Source organism: Anomaloglossus baeobatrachus, chromosome 10 (genome assembly GCF_048569485.1).
Source record: "Anomaloglossus baeobatrachus isolate aAnoBae1 chromosome 10, aAnoBae1.hap1, whole genome shotgun sequence".
Taxonomy (NCBI): Eukaryota; Metazoa; Chordata; class Amphibia; order Anura; family Aromobatidae; genus Anomaloglossus; species Anomaloglossus baeobatrachus.
Genome location: NC_134362.1, coordinates 178077506 through 178095341, shown reverse-complemented (window position 1 = coordinate 178095341; position 17836 = coordinate 178077506).

Genomic DNA, 17836 nt, shown 5'->3' with positions numbered 1-17836 from the left:
CTCTATCTAACCTCACTACCTCCCCTCTCCCCTTATCTGACCACCATCTATTGACCTTCTCTGCCCTGTCCTCCTCACCTGCCCCTCCTGTCCAGCACGTATCACACCCTCGCAGAAACCTCGCACACGTCAACATACATACCCTTTCTGACTCTATCCTACCACTGTCCTCCATATCTTCAGTGCACGACACAAACAGTGCCACCACTTTCTACAACGCCACTCTCACATCAGCTATTGATTCAGTTGCTCCTCTTGTGCATGGCAGAGTGAGACAAATCAATAGACAACCCTGGCACAACAGCCTCACTAAAAAACTGCGGCAAGTGTCTAGGGCTGCAGAGCGGCGCTGGAAGAAAACGCACTCCCAGGAAGACTTCACCACATTCAAAAATGCAATTCACACATTTCGCTTGGCCCTTACCTCGGCTAAACAGGAATACTTCAGAAACCTCATATCCTCTTTAACACACAACCCCAAACAGCTCTTCAATACTTTCAACTCCCTCCTTCGCCCACCACTGCCCCCTCCAACCTCCCTCATTTCCGCAGAAGAATTTGCCACATATTTCAAAGAAAAGATCGACCAAACCAGACAAGTCTTTTCTGCTCAACCACCACAACCCCTTCATATAACAGACCACTGCTCCTCCCCCATAAACTTCCTCTCCACTATCACCGAAGAAGAGCTTGCACATCTTCTCTCAAAAGCGCACCTCACCACCTGCGCACGTGATCCCATCCCAACCCACCTCCTCCCCAACCTCACCACTATCCTAATTCCAGCCTTAACCCATCTCTTCAACCTATCTTTATCAACTGGTACCTTCCCTTCTGCCTTTAAACATGCAACAGTCACACCCATCCTAAAGAAACCTTCCCTCGACCCAACCTCTGCTGCCAGCTATCGCCCCATATCGCTACTCCCATTCGCCTCAAAACTCCTGGAACAGCACGTCCATGCTGAACTTTCCTCCCACCTCTCCTCTAACTCTCACTTTGACAACCTACAGTCCGGCTTCCGTCCACATCATTCCACTGAAACTGCCCTGACAAAAATCACAAATGACTTACTTACTGCCAAAGCTAACAACCACTTCTCTATACTCCTACTTCTAGACCTATCCTCAGCTTTTGACACTGTTGACCACTCCCTCCTACTACAGATCCTCTCTTCCCTTGGTGTCAGAGACCTCGCCCTCTCTTGGATCTCTTCATACCTCTCCAACCGCACTTTTACTGTCTCCCACTCCCACACAACCTCTTCATCCCGTCCTCTCTCTGTTGGTGTCCCTCAAGGCTCTGTCCTGGGACCATTAATTTTTTCTATCTATACATTTGGCCTGGGACAACTCATAAAGTCCCATGGCTTCCAGTACCACCTATATGCCGATGACACTCAGATCTACCTCTCTGGTCCAGATGTCACTTCTCTGCTGTCCAGAATCCCAGAGTGCCTATCTGCTATATCTTCCTTCTTCTCCTCTCGCTTCCTAAAGCTCAATGTGGCCAAAACTGAGCTGATCATCTTTCCTCCATCTCCCCTACACTCTCTACCTGATCTATCTATTACAATAAATAACATCACGCTCTCCCCAGCACCCAAAGTTCGGTGCCTCGGAGTGACCTTTGACTCTGCCTTGTCCTTCATACCACACATTCAATCCCTCACCACCTCCTGTCGTCTTCAACTCAAAAATATTTCCAGAATCCGTCCCTTCATCAATTCTCAATCTACAAAAATGCTAGTGCATGCTCTCATAATCTCCCGCCTCGACTACTGCAACATCCTCCTATGTGGTCTCCCTGCTAACACGCTCGCCCCTCTCCAGTCCATCCTTAATGCTGCTGCCCGACTGATCCACCTCTCGCCTCACTACCACCCCGCTTCTCCTCTCTGCATGTCCCTTCACTGGCTCCCAATCTTCCATCGTATCCAATTCAAACTACTAATACTGACTTACAAAGCCATCCACAAATTGTCTCCTCCATATATCTCTGAACTAATCTCTCGCTACACTCCAAAACGTAATCTCCGGTCCTCCCAAGATCTCCTTCTATCCTCCTCTCTCATTCGCTCCTCATGCAACCGTCTCCAAGACTTCTCCCGAACATCCCCAGTCTTCTGGAACTCACTGCCTCAACACGTCAGATTATCTACTACACTTGCAAACTTCAAACGGAACCTAAAGACTCATCTGTTCAGAAATGCCTATAACCTTGAATGACCTCACTGCCCCACCACCGTGCGGAGCTGCCGCCCCACCACCGTGCGGAGCTGCCGCCCCACCACCGTGCGGAGCTGCCGCCCCACCTACACCCCACCTACTGTCTCCTCCCCATAATCCTATAGAATGTAAGCCCGCAAGGGCAGGGCCCTCTTCCCTCTGTACTAGTCTGTCTACTGTAACTTGTACATGTATTTTGTATGTAACCCCCTTCTCATGTACAGCACCATGGAATTAATGGTGCTCTATAAATAAATAATAATAATAATAATAATAATATCTATCCCTCTATCTATCTATCCTTCTATCTATCTATCTATCTATCTATCTATCTATCTATCTATCTATCTATCTATCTATCTATCTATCTATCTATCCCTCTATCTATCTATCTATCTATCCTTCTATCTATCTATCTATCTATCTATCTATCTATCTACAGCGCTGGCCAAAAGTATTGTCACCCCTGCAATTCTGTCAGATAATAGTTTCTTCTTGAAAATGATTGCAATCACAACTTCTTTGGTATTATCTTCATTTATTTTGCTTGCAATGAAAAAACACAAAAGAGAATAAAACAAAAATCAAATCATTGATCATTTCACACAAAACTCCAAAAATGGGCCAGACAAAAGTATCGGTACCCTTAGCCTAAGGTGGGCTTTGCACACTACGACATCACAGGTGCGATGTCAGTGGGGTCAAATTGAAAGTGACGCACATCCGGCATCGCTGTCGATATCGTACTGTGTAAATCCTAGATGATATGATTAACGATCGCAAAAGCGTCGTAATCGTATCATCGGTGTAGCGTTGGCGAATTCCATAATTACGCTGACGCGATGGTCCAATGTTCTTCCTCGCTCCGGCGGCAGCACACATCGCTGTGTGTGAAGTCACAGGAGTGAGGAACATCTCCTACCTGCGTCACCGCGGCTCCCGTCGGCTATGCGGAAGGAAGGAGGTGGGCGGGATGTTTACATCCCGCTCATCTCCGCCCCTCCGCTCCTATTGGCCATCTGCCATGTGACATCGCAGTGACGCCGCACGACCCGCCCCCTTATTAAGGAGATAGGTCGCCGGCTAGAGCAACGTCACAGGGCAGGTGAGTGCATGTGAAGCTGCCGTAGCGATAATGTTCGCTACGGCAGCTATCACAATGCTATTGCAGCTGCGACAGGGGCGGGGACTATTGCGCTCAGCATCGCAGCATCGGCTTGCGATGTCGCAGCGTACAAAGTACCCCTAATACTTGGTTGCACAACCTTTCGCCAAAATAACTGCGAACAACTGCTTCCGTAACCATCAATGAGTTTCTTACAATGCTCTGCTGGAATTTTAGACCATTCTTCTTTGACAAACTGCTCCAGGTCCCTGAGATTTGAAGGGTGCCTTCTCCAAACTGCCATTGTGAGATCTCTCCACAGGTGTTCTATGGGATTCAGAATATGATGAATCCCAAGCACTCAATCAAACACAAAGGTAATGCAAAATGTGTTTTTTTTATTATTAGTAGTAGATTATTTGCAAAAAAGGAATGGGGACAGGGTCCCAGAGGTACGGGCAGGAGGCATGTCACATGCCTCCTGCCCGTACCTCTGGGACCCTGCCCCCATTCCTCATGCGCCTCAGGCATCCTCTTTACTCCTCTACCTGTCTCTCATGTCTCCCTGACTCTGGCAGAGTATCCTCGAAAAGTAAAACACCTTACCTGTGGTATTATTCCCAGCGTCCAATACGTCCAGTCCACCGTTCTATTACAACGCAAGACCTTGACAAAGGCCTAACATGCAGTCATGGCCAAAGCTTTTGAGAATGCTACAAATATTAATTTTTACAAAGTCTACTGCTGAAGTTTTTCTAATGGCAATTTGCATATACTCCAGAATGTCATAAAGAGGGATCAGCTTAACAGCAATTACTTGCAAAGTCAATATTGGCTAAGAAAATGAACTTTAACCCCCAAAACACATTTCAACATCATTGCATTCCTGCCTTAAACGGAGCAGCTAACATTGTTTTAGTGATTGTTCCATTAACACAGGTGTTGGTGTTGATGAGGACAGGGCTGGCGATCAATCAGTCATGATTAAGTAAGAATGACACCACTGGACACTTTAAAAGGAGGCTGGTGCTTGGTATCATTGTTTCTCATCAGTTAACCATGGTTATCTCTAAAGAAACACGTGCAGCCATCATTGCTCTGCACAAAAATGGCCAAACAGGGAAGAGTATTGCAGCTACAAAGATTGCACCTCAGTCAACAATCTATCGCATCATCAAGAACTTCAAGGAGAGAGCTTCCATTGTTGCCAAAAAGGCTCAAGGGCACCCAAGAAGGACCAGCAAACGCCAGGACCGTATCTTAAAACTGTTTCAGCTGCAGGATCGGACTACCAGCAGTGCCGAGCTAGCTCAGCAATGGCAGCAGGCTGGTGTGAGTGCTTCTGCACACACTGTGAGGCGGAGACTGCTTGAGCAAGGCCTGGTTTCAAGGAGGGCAGCAAAGAAGCCACTTCTCTCCAGAAAAAACATCAGGGACCGACTGATATTCTGCAAAAGGTTCAGGGAGTGGACTGCTGAGGACTGGGGTAAAGTCATTTTCTCAGATGAATCCCCTTTTCGATTGTTTGGGACATCTGGAAAACAGCTTATTAGGAGAAGAAGAGATGAGCGCTACCACCAGTCTTGTCTCATGCCACCTGTTAAGCATCCTGAAACCATTCATGTGTGGGGTTGCTTCTCAGCCAAGGGAATTGGCTCACTCACAGTCTTGCCTAAAAACACAGCCATGAATAAAGAATGGTACCAGAATGTCCTCCAAGAGCAACTTCTCCCAACTGTCAAAGAGCAGTTTGGCGCCCAACAATGCCTTTTCCAGCATGATGGAGCACCTTGCCATAAAGCAAAGGTGATCACTAAATGGCTCATGGAACCAAATATAGAGATTTTGGGTCCATGGCCTGGAAACTCCCCAGATCTTAATCCCATTGAGAACTTGTGGGCAATCATCAAGAGACGGGTGGACAAACAAAAACCAACAAATTCTGGCAAAATGCAAGCATTGCTTATGCAAGAATGGACAGCTATCAGTCAGGATTTGGTCCAGAAGTTGATTGAGAGCATGCCAGGGAGAATCGCAGAGGTCCTGAAGAAGAAGGGTCAACACTGCAAATATTGACTTGCTGCATTAACTCATTCTAACTGTCAATATAACCTTTTGATACTCATAATATTATTGCAATTATATTTCTGTATGTGATGTAAACATCAGACAAACACAATTAAAAACCAGAGGGCAACAGATCATGTGAAAATATAATTTTGGTGTAATTCTCAAAACTTTTGGCCATGACTGTAGGCCGAAACGTTGGCTTGGCTTTGCTCTATTTGGTGGTGGCACTTTTCTTTTCTTTTTTGCAAATAATCTACTACTAATAATAAAAAACACATTTTGCATTATCTTTATGTTTGATTGAGTGCTTGGGATTCATCATATTGTGTATAGTCTTTTTCCCTTAAAGCACCTCCCTCTTACAAGCAGTAGAGCCCAGCTTTACCCCTACTATCTGACTTCTATGGGATTCACTGTAGAGATAAAAATATAGCGCATATGAGGAGCACCCGTGGAGTGATTTCTGTATATCTATATTATAGAATTGCTCACCTGGTTAGGTTGTGCGCCCTCGCTCAACCCCGGTGTTAGATGTATAATTCCTCTGGGGGATGAGGGACTGTCTCAGCTGGCATTATCCGTTGTTTTGCTGGGTGGATCCAGGTTTGTTGCCGCTGCTGGCTTCAGATTGACCGACTTTTTGAATCCTGGAGCTCTGTGCGGACCTGTGTCCTCCCGCTGTTAGTTCAAATGATCTGATGGATTCTATTACTCACAGCAGCTCTACCCGGATTCCCTTATGGGAGTAGGCATGTAGAAAAAAGATTCCGGTCTTTGTGAGCGCTAGTAATAGATCTTTGGTCTTTGATCTTTTAAGAAATTTAGCTTTATTATAATAACATAAAGCTCTTGTATTAACACTTGCTTGCTGGCCACTTTAGTAGTCTCCAGTGCTTTCTCTCAAACCATTTTCTAGTGCTTTTTGAAGTGTGTTTTGGGTCATTGTCCTGCTGGAAGACCCATGACCTCAAGGGAAGACCCAGCTTTCTCACACTGGGCCCTACATTATGCTGCAAAATTTGTTGATAGTCTTCAGACTTCATAATGCCATGCACACGGTCAAGCAGTCCAGTGCCAGAGGCAGCAAAGCAACCCCAAAACATCAGGGAACCTCCGCCATGTTTGACTGTAGGGACCGTGTTTTTGAATGCCTCTTTTTTTTCCTGTAAACTCTATGTTGATGGCTTTTCCCAAAAAGCTCTACTTTTGTCTCATCTGACCAGAGAACATTCTTCCAAAACGTTTTTGGCTTTCTCAGGTAAGTTTTGGCAAACTTCAGCCTGGCTTTTTTATGTCTCGGGGTAAGAAGTGGGGTCTTCCTGGGTATCCTACCATACAGTCCCTTTTCATTCAGACGCCGATGGATAGTACGGGTTGACACTGTTGTACCCTTGGACTGCAGGGCAGCTTGAACTTGTTTTGATGTTACTCGAGGTTCTTTATCCACCATCCGCACAGTCTTGCGTTGAAATCTCTCGTCAGTTTTTTCTTTTCCTTCCACATCTACAGTAGGGAGGTTAGCCACAGTGCCATGGGCTTTACACTTCTTGATGACACTGCGCACCGTAGACACAGGAACTTTCAGGTCTTTGGAGATGGACTATTAGCCTTGAGATTCCTCATGCTTCCTTACAATTTGGATTCTCATGTCCTCAGACAGTTCTTTGGTCTTCTTTCTTTTCTCCATGCTCAATGTGGTACACACAAGGACACAGGACAGAGGCGGAGGCAACTTTAATCCATGTCACCTGCTGCAAGTGTGATTTAGTTATGCCTACACCTGTTAGGTGCCACAGGTAAGTTACAGGCGCTGTTAATTACACAAATTAGAGAAGCATCACATGATTTTTCACACAGTGCCAATACTTTTGTCCACCCCTTTTTTATGTTTGGTGTGGAATTATATCCAATTTGGCTTTATGACAATTTTTTTTATTTTTTTTTCATTGAAGACAAATTAAATGAAGATAATAATACCAAAGAATTTGTGATTGCAATCATTTTCAGTAAGAAACTGAGTATTATCTGACAGAATTCCAAGGGTGCCAATACTTTTGGCCAGCACTCTATCTATCTATCTATCTATCTATCTATCTATCTATCTATCTATCTATTGTAATGATTATTATAAAAAATTCACAGATGAAACCTGTATACTCATTATATACTACACATAGAGCTAAAATTTTTTACACCTGTTAATATAATGACTTCCCTCTGAATGAAGTAGGACTACACAAAAAAAAGATGAAAGATCACAAAAGTATAATAAAACTTAATATATAATATAATTATATTGTTTATTAAATATTTTATTTAAAAATATATGTTAAAAAATGGAGAGTACAATTACAGACTACAAGAAAAAGGAAAAAATATGGATTAAGGCATAATGGTGGTAATTAATTCATACATGTAGGTGAAGGTGCTTTAACATTTTAATATAACATAAAACAATCTAGGGACTGATACCAAGATACGACAATAATTAAATTAGATTCTAAAAACGTGTACATGCTGTAATGTCCATACCAGCATCCCCGCCATGTCCTGCCCCTTTCCCCCAGCGGGGGACGTTGGTTACCTCACCTGCCTGGATGACCTGCCGTGGCTGCCCCAGTCCAGGTCCATGCTGCTGCCTCCCAGAACCTGTGTGTACATTGCAGGCTTCCTGGTTCTGCCTAAAGGGTGCACACATGGCTATGCCCCTTTTCTTAAAGGGCCAACATACCCTGACCCTGAAATGCCTCTCAGGTCACCTTTCCACTAAGGGCAGTGCCTGGGCAACAAGTTACTTATGTTGCTAGTTCTCAGGTCCTCAGGGCTGCTGCTGATATGGTGTTTCTTCCTGCTGCTGAGTTTTACCTCTGTTACAGTGTATTCCTTACCTGCTGCTGCTGCTATGACCACCTGCACCAGGTGTCTGACACAATATAAGGTGCCAAAAGTATCTGTGTTGACTGCTGCTGCCACATCCATCCATCCATCCATCTCGGAAGGATCCACTACTCTTACTGCTATTTCAACAGTGCATAATTGTATCTTTGAAGGCAGTGCTTCAATTTGTGAGCACTGCAACAACCGTGTTAGTTTTCTAAGGTATGGTGTAGTACCCCTGAAGCCATCAGGGAGCTACAAGGTACTGCATCTGGTCAAGGATGCAAGGCCTACCCCCAGGTACCCAGAAGACCAGTGACGGTAACAGCAAAACACAAATGAATCCCTGTTTTTCACATTCCCAATGACTGGTGATAGACTAGAATTGGACCTAGTGGATGTCCACCCAGGGGTGGAGCTGATCCAGTCCACTAGACGACAATAAGGTAGGAGGGGTCAAGCAGTCAGTCAGTGACAGTGAGAGAAAGTGGAAGCACTGACAGGAGTGTAACGGTGACCTGAAGGCCCAAGCGTGTGGTTGCCGGTGGAGTACAGTGGAGTACTCCTGAAACCATAGCACCAACGGGTTACAGAATCCTATATCAGGCAAACGCTCCAGGCAGACCTGATAAAATATGCACAGTGAGGGGACCATCCAGGACCTCACTGACCTTGAAGTTCGGGATACAGTAGCAACAGGAGAACCGGGGAACAGGACCAGAGGAACTGACCTACAGAGTTCACGCTACCTGTCATACGGACTGTGACTGAGAGACTAACAGGAGGAGATCCCCAGACGCTCCAAGCCACGGGGACCCACCAACCAGAAACAGGTGCAGGGGAAAGAAGTCACTAGGTCACCAAACCGGCACTGGGATTAAGAGGACCAGTAGTCAAGATTAGAGATGAGCGAACCGGTCGTGGTTTGGCTCGAGTTCGGTTCGCCGAATGGAGGTCTCGTTCGAGTTCGGCGAACCGGCTCGGCGAACTGCTCGAACCGCATAGGAAACAATGGGAGGCAATCACAAATACATAAAAACACCTAGAAAACACCCTCAAAGGTGTCCAAAAGGTGACAAACAACTCACAACACAACACAAACACATAGAAAAGTGACAAGAACAAATTATCATGTGAAAACAAAACAGTGTTACAAGGAAAAGAGGATGAGACACAGATATAATGGATTAAATTTCGGTCTGGTTGAGCGCTAGTGAATGGGCTGCCAGTCTTTGTAGGTGATTCGCTTTATTATTAATAGTAAAAAAGGTTAAATCCTGTTTTATACAATAAAACAGGAGTTAACCTTTTTTACTATTAATAATAAAGCGAATCACCTACAAAGACTGGCAGCCCATTCACTAGCGCTCAACCAGACCGAAATTTAATCCATTATATCCACACTCCCAACAATGGAATTTGGATAGAGCTGCTCTGAGGAATAGGACCTGCTAGGTACAACTTGAACCACCCAGCCTGAATAACGGAGGATCGCACAGGTGCTCTAGGATCTAAGGTGCCGGAGAATCTTAGGAGCCAGTAGTGATACCTAATCCGGATCCATTCAGCGCATTAACGGCAACGTCAGCGGAGATAGCCCCCCCACACTGGAGGGATCATCTATCCACCTACCACCGGGGTTGTGCGGGGGCGCACAACCGCTTCAGGTGAGCAAATCCATTTTTACTAATATTAATTCCAGCTCAGGTGTTTCTCATATGCGCTACCTCTTTCCCTTTTCAGAGACACAGATATAGGCATGGCATGCCCTTCTAAAATCATGTAAAACACCGCAAGGTGACTCCAAGCGGAGTCTCCCTTTCTTCCAAAAATTGGGCCACACAGACACCCACCCCATCAGTGGCAGCACTTGTGCCCTAGTTGTACACTTCACAGGTAGATTTGCATCAAGCACATTCCAAATTACGCCATACTTAACCGTCCCAAGAATGATACCGGGGTAGGTAGCAAAGTCTTCCCTGATCCCAGCTCTGTTCATCTTGGATCATTTTTAAAAATACTGTAAGCAAGGGTTACTCCAAGCGGAGTCTCACTTTTTTCCAAAAATTTGGCCACACAGACACCCACCTCTTCAGTGGCAGCACTTGTGCCCCAGTTGTACACTTCACAGGTAGATTTGCATCAAGCCCATTCAAAAATATGCCATCCTTAACCGTCCCCAGGATGACCCCGGGGTAGGTAGCAAAGTCTTTGCTGAACCATGAATTGTTCATCTTGGCTCCTTTTAAAAAACACAGCAAGCAAGGGTTACTCCAAGTGGAGTCTCCCTTTTTTCCAAAAATTGGACCACACAGACACCCCTTCAGTGGCAGCACTTGTGCCCCAGTTGTACACTTCACAGCTAGATTTGCATCAAGCACATTCCAAATCCACAAGCATTTACTCTCCCCAGGATGGCACAGGGGTAGTAAATTCTTTGTGGATCCATGACTTGTTCATTTTGATGAACGTTAGTCTGTCCACATTGTCACTGGACAGACGCGTGCGCTTATCTGTCAGCACACACCCAGCAGCACTGAAGACACGTTCAGAGACAACGCTGGCAGCTGGACACGACAAGATCTCCAAGGCGTAAGTGGAGAGCTCTGGCCATTTTTCAAGATTTGAAGCCCAAAATGAGCAAGGCTCCATTTGCAAAGTCATGGCATCGATGTACATTTGGAGATAGTCCTGTATCATCCTCTCCAGCCGTTGACTATGTGTCAGACTTGTTGTCTCTGGTGGCCTTGCAAAGGAGGGTCTAAAAAAATTATGAAAAGATTCAATAAAATTGCTGTTACCAGCACCAGATATGGTCCTACTGTTACGGGTAGACTGTTGAAGATGACGAGACCGTCCCATTTTTGTCAAGTTACAACTGGGAGATTCACTCCGTGCACCACGGTTTTTTGGTGGAAAAGCCGAGTTAAGATCAAGTAACAGCTTCTGCTGATACTCCTGCATACGTGCGTCCCTTTCTATGGCTGGAATTATGTTACAAAATTTGGACTTGTACCGGGGATCTAATAGTGTGGCAAGCCAGTAGTCATCATCACTTCTAATTTTGACAATACGAGGGTCATGTTGGAGGTAGTGCAGCAAGAAGGCGCTCATGTGTCTTGCGCAGCCATGCGGACCAAGTCCACGCTGTGTTTGTGGCATAGAGGTGCTAACCGTTCTTTCTTCCTTTGACATCTCCCCCTAACCTCTTTTAACTGAAATTTGACCAAGGTCTCCCTCATCCGCTGAGTCTTCCATGTCCATGGACAGTTCGTCCTCCATCTCTTCATGTTCTCCTGCACCTTCCTCAACATTTCGCCTGCTACGATGCGCCCTTGTTGATCCCTGTCCCCCATGGTCCCATGCCTGCCGCCTTGGTGATGATGAACGTCTGGATCTTGCTGATGTGTTTAGAGTGTTAGAGTGTGCTCCAGCATGTAAATGACTGGAATTGTCATGCTGATAATGGCATTGTCAGCGCTAAACATATTCGTCGCCATGTCGAAACTATGCAGAAGGGTGCATACAGTTAGGTCCAGAAATATTTGGATAGTGACACAAGTTTTGTTATTTTAGCTGTTTACAAAAACATGTTCAGAAATACAATTATATATATAATATGGGCTGAAAGTGCACACTCCCAGCTGCAATATGAGAGTTTTCACATCCAAATCGGAGAAAGGGTTTAGGAATCATAGCTCGGTAATGCATAGCCTCCTCTTTTTCAAGGGACCAAAAGTAATTGGACAAGGGACTCTAAGGGCTGCAATTAACTCTGTAGGCGTCTCCCTCGTTAACCTATAATCAATGAAGTAGTTAAAAGGTCTTAGGTTGATTACAGGTGTGTGGTTTTGCATTTGGAAGCTGTTGCTGTGACCAGACAACATGCGGTCTAAGGAACTCTCAATTGAGGTGAAGCAGAACATCCTGAGGCTGAAAAAAAAGAAAAAATCCATCAGAGAGATAGCAGACATGCTTGGAGTAGCAAAATCAACAGTCGGGTACATTCTGAGAAAAAAGGAATTGACTGGTGAGCTTGGGAACTCAAAAAGGCCTGGGCGTCCACGGATAACAACAATGGTGGATGATCGCCGCATACTTTCTTTGGTGAAGAAGAACCCATTCACAACATCAACTGAAGTCCAGAACACTCTCAGTGAAGTAGGTGTATCTGTCTCTACGTCAACAGTAAAGAGAAGACTCCATGAAAGTAAATACAAAGGGTTCACATCTAGATGCAAACCATTCATCAATTCCAAAAATAGACAGGCCAGAGTTAAATTTGCTGAAAAACACCTCATGAAGCCAGCTCAGTTCTGGAAAAGTGTTCTATGGACAGATGAGACAAAGATCAACCTGTACCAGAATGATGGGAAGAAAAAAGTTTGGAGAAGAAAGGGAACGGCACATGATCCAAGGCACACCACATCCTCTGTAAAACATGGTGGAGGCAACGTGATGGTATGGGCTTGCATGGCTTTCAATGGCACTGGGTCACTTGTGTTATTGATGACATAACAGCAGACAAGAGTAGCCAGATGAATTCTGAAGTGTACCGGGATATACTTTCAGCCCAGATTCAGCCAAATGCCGCAAAGTTGATCGGACGGCGCTTCATAGTACAGATGGACAATGACCCCAAGCATACAGCCAAAGCTACCCAGGAGTTCATGAGTGCAAAAAAGTGGAACATTCTGCAATGGCCAAGTCAATCACCAGATCTTAACCCAATTCAGCATGCATTTCACTTGCTCAAATCCAGACTTAAGACGGAAAGACCCACAAACAAGCAAGACCTGAAGGCTGCGGCTGTAAAGGCCTGGCAAAGCATTAAAAAGGAGGAAACCCAGCGTTTGGTGATGTCCATGGGTTCCAGACTTAAGGCAGTGATTGCCTCCAAAGGATTCGCAACAAAATATTGAAAATAAAAATATTTTGTTTGGGTTTGGTTTATTTGTCCAATTACTTTTGACCTCCTAAAATGTGGACTGTTTGTAAAGAAATGTGTACAATTCCTACAATTTCTATCAGATATTTTTGTTCAAACCTTCAAATTAAACGTTACAATCTGCACTTGAATTCTGTTGTAGAGGTTTCATTTCAAATCCAATGTGGTGGCATGCAGAGCCCAACTCGCGAAAATTGTGTCACTGTCCAAATATTTCTGGACCTAACTGTAGGTCCTTGATCTGAGACCACTCCATCAGGGTAATCTGCCCCACCTCTGCATCTCGTTGGCCCAGGCTATACGTCATGACGTATTGCACAAGGGCTCGACGGTGCTGCCACAGTCGCTGTAACATGTGGAGAGTCGAATTCCAGCGTGTTGGCACATCGCATTTCAGGCAATGAACCGGCAGGCCAAAAGACTTCTGGAGCAATGCAAGTCGCTCAGCTGCGGTGGTTGAACGGCGGAACTGAGCAGACAGTTTTCGTGCCCTGTTCAGAAGGCCATCTAGGCCGGGATAGTGTGTTAAAAGTTGGTGGACAACAAGGTTCAACACGTGAGCCATACAAGGCACGTGTGTCACCTTGCCCAGGTGAAGGGCCGCAACCAGGTTTGCAGCATTGTCGCACACGGCCTTACCAGGCTGCAGGTTAAGAGGAGACAACCATTTACCAAACTCAGTCTCCAGAGCTGCCCACAACTCAGCCGCTGTGTGACTTTTATTCCCAAGACATGTCAAGCTAAAGACCGCCTGATGCCGTTGCGCTCTGCTGCCAGCATAGTAATGAGGGGTGCGTGATTCCTTTTGCCCAGTTAGAATGCTGGCCAGGCAGGCTTGGGGCGGAGGTGGAGGACCCAGACTTGGTGGAGGAGGCAGAAGCAGTGGCGGAACTTGGACAGACAGAGGATTGACACACAAGTCGTGGGGGCGGCAAGACTTGTGCAGCAGACCCTTCACCATCTATCACCATAGTTATCCAGTGCCCAATCAGCGACATGTAACGTCCCTGTCCATGCTTACTGGTCCACGTATCGGTGATGAAATGCACCCGTTCACACACAGAGTTTCTCAAGGAAGCGGTGTTGTTATGTGCGATATGCTGGTGTAGCGCAGGCACACCTTTCTTAGAGAAGTAGTTGCGACTGGGCATCTGATACTGGGGCACAGCGACAGACATAAGGTCTCTAAAATCCTGTGTGTCCACCAGGTGGAAAGGCAGCATTTCGCTAGCCAAGAGCTTACAGAGGGATAAAGTCAACCTCTTAGCTTTGTCATGAGTCGCAGGAAATGGCCTTTTATTTGTCCACATCTGAGGGACAGAGATCTGGCTGCTGTGTGTAGACGGTGGTGAGTAGGGTGTCCCTGAAAAAAGGCAAATTTGTGAGGAAAGTGCAGGCGTAGACATGATGTTGCTGTCATCCAACGTTGATGCTATCAATGTCTGAGAGAGCTGAACACACGCACTTGTTTCCCCTTCCAAACCAACTGACGACCTACCAAGCAAACTGCCTGTTGCGGTTACACTGGTGGAAGTTGTGCGTGGAAAACCAGGTGTGACAGCTGGCCCCACAGTCCTAGAAGATGAATAGCGCGCGGATGCACTGGAAGGGGCAGGCGGTGGATGGTTCGCTCCGCTAGGCCGCATTGCAGCACGGTGAGTTTCCCACTGGGACATATGATATTTATTCATGTGACGATTCATGGAAAAAGTTGTCAAACTGCTGAGGTTTTGCCCTCTACTAACAGAATCACGACAAATTTTACATATCACATGGTTTTGGGTGATCTTTTGCTATGTCAAAAAAGGACCAGGGTAGGCAAGGCTTAGAGGGCATGCGACCTGCTGAGCCACCCCGACTAATGCTCAGAGGCAGAGTGGTGGCTGAGGATGCAGTTGTAGTCATGCTACCAGTACTCCTCCTCTGTCCAGGAAGGCGCAAGGTAACTTCGTCGTCAGTAGCATTCTCCTCCACCGCCTCTGTTGACCTCCTCGAGTGCCTCACTGTGGGTTGACAGTAGGTGGGATCTAGAACTTCCTCATCAAGTGTTGTGTTTGCACTCCCCTCCCCCTCAGACCGAGCCTCTTCCTGCCCTCAACTAATATCTAAGTTGTCATCCCAATCTGGTATCTGCGTCTCATCATCATCAGTATGTTCCTCATTGTCTATTACCACAGGTGTTTCAGTTTGTGAATAAGGGTCAACATTATGCTCATGAACTTGGTCATCACAGCCTGAATCTGAGTCACAAAGGTTCTGGGCATCACTGCAGACCATTTCCTGGTCTGTACTCACTGTAGCTTGGGAGCAGACCTCTGATCACCAGGCTATAGTGTGACTGAACAGCTCTGCAGACTCAGCCATCTCTGTTCCACCATACTGTGCAGGGCGGATGGAGACTTGAGAGCTAGGAGAAAGCAAGTGTGATTGGGATGACAACTCAGAGGACTGGTCTTTTTTGGATGCGGTAGTTAAGGTGGCGGAGAGTGCACATGTTGGACCACTTGAGATTCATTCAAGCATTTTCATTTTTTGGCCATCATCTACCTTTGTTCCAGTTGTTCGTGTCCGTAAAAAAGGGAGCACATCGGATTGTCCATGGTAAGTAGTAGACATCTTACTTTTGCTGGAAGATAGTCTATGTTCAGCAGATGTTAATGGAGCTTTGCCACCTTCCCCACGGACAACCACTTTTTTTCCTTTTCCAACACACCTGTTCCCCTTTCCACCAGCATCTGTCATTTTGCCACTCATTTTGATTGCGACAAGATTGTGCACTTAAAATGTGGTAGTAAAAATTGAGAGGTGATGTAGATTGCAGCGGTGGTCTAGCTTTATTAACAGCAGAATAAACAGCAATAATTATCCCTGACAATGCAACTACGGCCCTTAAACTGGCAGCACAGTTTGCTATTAGAATGGCTTAGTAACAATGAGCTTGAGGGTGCAATTCAGTGGTGCCGCAAATAGCTTGGCACCAGTGGGACAATAATGAAGTCCAACAGCCACTTTTAGGATGCCACTAAGTTTCCTCAGTATTTGCTAGTATAATGGCTTAGTAACAATGAGCTTGAGTGTGCAATGCAGAGGTGCTGCAAAAATCTTTGCACCAGTGGGACAATAATGAAGTCCAACAGCCACTTTTAGGAGTCCATTAAGTTTCCTCAGTGTTTGCTAGTATAATGGCTTAGTAAAAATGAGTTTGAATGTGCAATGCAGTGGTGCTGCAAATAGATTTGCACCAGTGGGACAATAATGAAGTCCAACAGCCAGTTTTAGGATGACACTAAGTTTCCTCAGTGTTTGCTAGTATAATGGCTTAGTAAAAATGAGTTTCAGTGTGTAATGCAGAGGTGCTGGAAATATCATTGCACCAATGGGACAATAATGAAGTCCAACAGCCACTTTTAGGATGCCACTAAGTTTCCTCAGTGTTTGCTAGTATAATGGCTTAGTAAAAATGAGTTTTAGTGTGTAATGCAGAGGTGTCGCAAATATCTTTGCACCTGTGGGACAATAATGAAGACCAACAGCCACTTTTAGGATGCCACTAAGTTTACTCAGTGTTTGCTAGTATAATGGCTTAGTAACAATGAGCTTGAGTGTGCAATGCAGAGATGCTGCAAATAGATTTGCACTAGTGGGACACTAATGGAAGTCCAACAGCCACTTTTAGGATGCCACTAAGTTTCCTCAGTGTTTGCTAGTGTAATGGCTTAGTAACAATGAGCTTGAGTGTGCAAAGGACAGGAGGGTACAGTGGCAGGGTTGTGGGTCAGTGTAGAGGAAAGGAAGCCTCCCTTTCTATCCCTCCTAATGGGGAAATGCAGCGAGGAAATCCCTGACCTTAGCTACACAGACGCTGTTATCTGTAGCTGTTAAAACCTTTTTCCATGGACCTGACTGTCACCAATGGCTCTGAGCCTGTTGTTATTAGCCCTTACAAGGACTGAAAGAAACATCTATCCCTATTCTGTAGAGTGCTGTGTGTAGAGCGTACACAGCAGTATCGGAGACAGGAGCTGCACCTGCGGTGACTGACACCCAGACACAGAAGGCAGATAATGGCGTCTAGATGGGCAGATGTCCGTATTTATAATGCAGGGACATGTGACATGGACATCCTATCACACATGCTGTTGCTTCTCTGGCTAAAAGTCCACTTAGCTGTTTGTGTGTCTGGGATTGGCTGACATGTTGGCCCGCTTCACTACACACGCACTTAGGGAAAGAAGACAAGGAAAAAAAAAAAAAATGGCGATCGCCATTATCCCAGCAGCAGTGATCTGAATGTGCTGTTCCCGCACACTATACACTGAAATGTCATAATAGTGTGAGTCACAGAGTGACTTACACTATTACAGCGAAAAGCCAGCTAGTAATTAGCTTGGCTTTTTGCCACTAGAACTGTTCTCGAACGTAACTAGAACTATCGAGCTTTTAGCAAAAAGCTCGAGTTCTAGTTCGATCTAGAACAGCCCCCAAAATCACTCGAACTGCGAACTGGAGAACCACGAACAGCGCTCAACTCTAGTCAAGATCAGCCTTCCTCTGGTGACCAGCTACAATCATACTGTGAGTAAAGGAACCAGTTACACTGCAATCCCT